Raw genomic sequence first — 3,131 nt, forward strand, 5'->3', positions numbered from 1 at the left:
CTTAGAATTGAATTAAATCTATCCTCTAAGAAAATTGCATCTCTTGATTCAATAACTGTATTAGCAGAGTATGATTCATTAGATTCAATAACTACAAACCTATAAACTTTACTGTTCTCAGCATATCCTAAGAAAATACATTCTATACTTCTTTCTCCTAATTTCTTTTCTTTTAGGTTCAGGAACTTTTACTATTGCTCTATAGCCCCAAACTTTAAGATATTTAAGATTAGGCTTTTTATTCTTCTAAAGTTCCTATGGAGTTATTTTATTCCTTTTATTAGGAATTCTATTTAAAATATAACATGCAATTAACATAGCCTCACCCCAATAACCTTTTGCTAGACCAGAATAAGATAGCATAACATTAACCATTTCTTCTAGCACCTTATTTTTTCTTTCAGCAATACCATTTTGTTGTGGAGAATATGGTGTAGTAGTTTGATGAATAATACCAGTGGACTCAAAATAACTAGGATTATAATATTCTCCTCCATGGTCAGACCTTAAGCACTTAATAAAGGTTTCATATTGTAATTCAACTTTAATTTTAAAAATCTTAAATTTTTATCCAAGACTTCATCTTTAGAATGCATCAAATATGTGTAACAATATCTACTGAAATCATCAATAAAAGTTACAAAATATTTCTTTCCACCTATAGTAGGCCAACCATGCAAATCACATACATCATAATGTATTAATTCTAATAACTTTGAATTTCTTTGTACTCCTTGAAAAGGAAGTCTTGTTATCTTGGTTAACATACAAGTTGTACATACATCTGAATTTTTAATTAATTTTGGAATAAGATCATATTTTATCATATCATTTAATTTATGAAAATTAACATGTCCTAAACGATTATGCCATAAATCAAAGGACTCAGCAATATAAACAGAAACATTAGTATTATTAATAGTATTTACAATATTCAATTTAAACATATTCTCACATAGATATCCTTTACCCACAAACACTCCACCATTAGATAGAATAAATTTGTCTCCTTCAAATACAGACTTAAACCCATACTTGTTAAGTAGAGGAACAGAAACTAAATTTTTTCTGACTTCGGGTACATAATATACATCAGTAAGAGTCAGTACTCTTCGAGAATTAAATTCAAGTTCTACCATTCCTTTGCCCATTACTTGAACAGTTGATGCATTTTCCATGTACAGAATAGTCCCATTCTCTTCTTTGAATGTCTTGAAAAAATCTTTATTCTTGCATACATGTCGAGTTGTACCAGAATCTATCCACCATGATCCAATATCTTCAATCATGTTGATCTCAGAAATTACAGCAATAAGATTATCTTTTATTGCTGTGTCATTCTTTTCTTTCTTTTTTCTTAAGAAACAACATTCTTTCTTAAAATGTCATAGTTTTCCACAATGAAAACTATTTCCTTTCTTTTTATTTTTTCTGAAATCACTATTGTTACTTTGAGATTTATTAAAATCTCAGTATCTCTTCTTATTGGGCTTGTTGGATTTTCCATCTTCCATTACGTGAAGATTAGCATGAGCACTTTTCTCTTTAGTATCGTCTTGTTTACGATACTCTTCTTCAAGACGAAGGTGATTACTTAGTTGCTCATGAGAAACATCATCATTTCTATGTTTCATAGTTCTTTTGAATTCTTTCCATGATGGAGGAAGTTTGTCAATAATTGAAGATACAATGATGGTATCATCCATGTGCATGTTATATTGCTTAAAATTATTTAAAATACGCTCAATTTTATGCAGTTGTTCTATGACAGATCTACCATCAACCATCTTACAATTATTAAAGCAAGTGACAAGAAATTTCTTACTTGTTGCGTCCTCGGCCATATATTTTGGCTCTAATTTGTCCCATAATTCTTTTGCGCTCGCAACATTTTGGTAGACATCAAATAGTGCATCAGCCATGCCATTGAGTTTGTGCCCGATGCATATATAGTCATCGTTGTCCCATTTTTTCCTGGCTCGTGTTTCTGCAATTGCCTCCCCTTCAACTTCTGGTGGTCTTGGTATTGTAAGAACATATGCCACTTTTAGTGTTGTGAGAAGGAAGTGCATCTTCTTTTGTCATCGTATGAAATTTCCACCATCAAATCTTTCTAACTTGACAAAATCTGACGTCATCTCCTTAATTGATGCAGTGACCATTTTTGTTTTATTGGTGAAGAATTAAGCCTAAAGATTGTGAGTTAAGAGAGAAGGGGATAGTGAATCAAATAGCGCAATTCTTCAAGGCGTGTGTTACACACACTTTCCTTTAGGCTTAATTCGCCCCCACCAATATACAATGGTGTGCAAAATGGGTTACTGGTAAATTTCCTGTAGGATACAATGAAGAACACTTGACTTGTTTATGCACTCACACAGTCAAGCCTTACACTAAATGATAATTTACAGAATAATATTCTCTATTCTTTTTTTTGCTCATAAAGAAAGTGTTGAGATGGATTCACTAGCAATAATGAAATGAGAAAAATTTATAGAGACGGAGTACATGCAGCTACGTACTCAACAGACACAACTTTTCAAATAGTTAAAACCTTTCAACAGACATAACTATTCAAATAGTTGCAACCTTTTAACAGGCATAACTTTTGATTAAGTCACAACTCTATGAAGAGATGTAACTCTTCAAAATAGAGTTTAGTAAATAATAATAATAATTTTGATGATGACAAACATAATTTTAATAGGTTGATAATCTAAAAGTATTGTATGTTATTCTTATGAAAATTTGAGTTTCATCGAGAGTTTTTCTATTATTTTTACTTAATATTTTGGACAATATTTTTATATTAAAGGAATATTTTGCTAAGATAGATATATGAGAGTATTAAATTTGGTTCATTCTATAATTTTAGAGTTGTTCAACATCATCTCCTTCATAGTTTATCATTGAATATTTTGTTTGTAAGATTTATTTTTTTTATTTATTTCACTTCAATAAAAAAAGGTGTAAGACCCAAAATTTTCGAAAAATATTATTATGAGTTAATTTCAATTTATTAATTCATTAAATATTTTATTTTTAGAAATTATTGTATTAAAAGTAATTAAATTAAGTTTTGATAATTAAATTAAAAATTTTACTTAATTTTATAATATTGAATAATTTTT

This window comes from Arachis ipaensis, chromosome B07 (genome assembly GCF_000816755.2).
Source record: "Arachis ipaensis cultivar K30076 chromosome B07, Araip1.1, whole genome shotgun sequence".
Taxonomy (NCBI): Eukaryota; Viridiplantae; Streptophyta; class Magnoliopsida; order Fabales; family Fabaceae; genus Arachis; species Arachis ipaensis.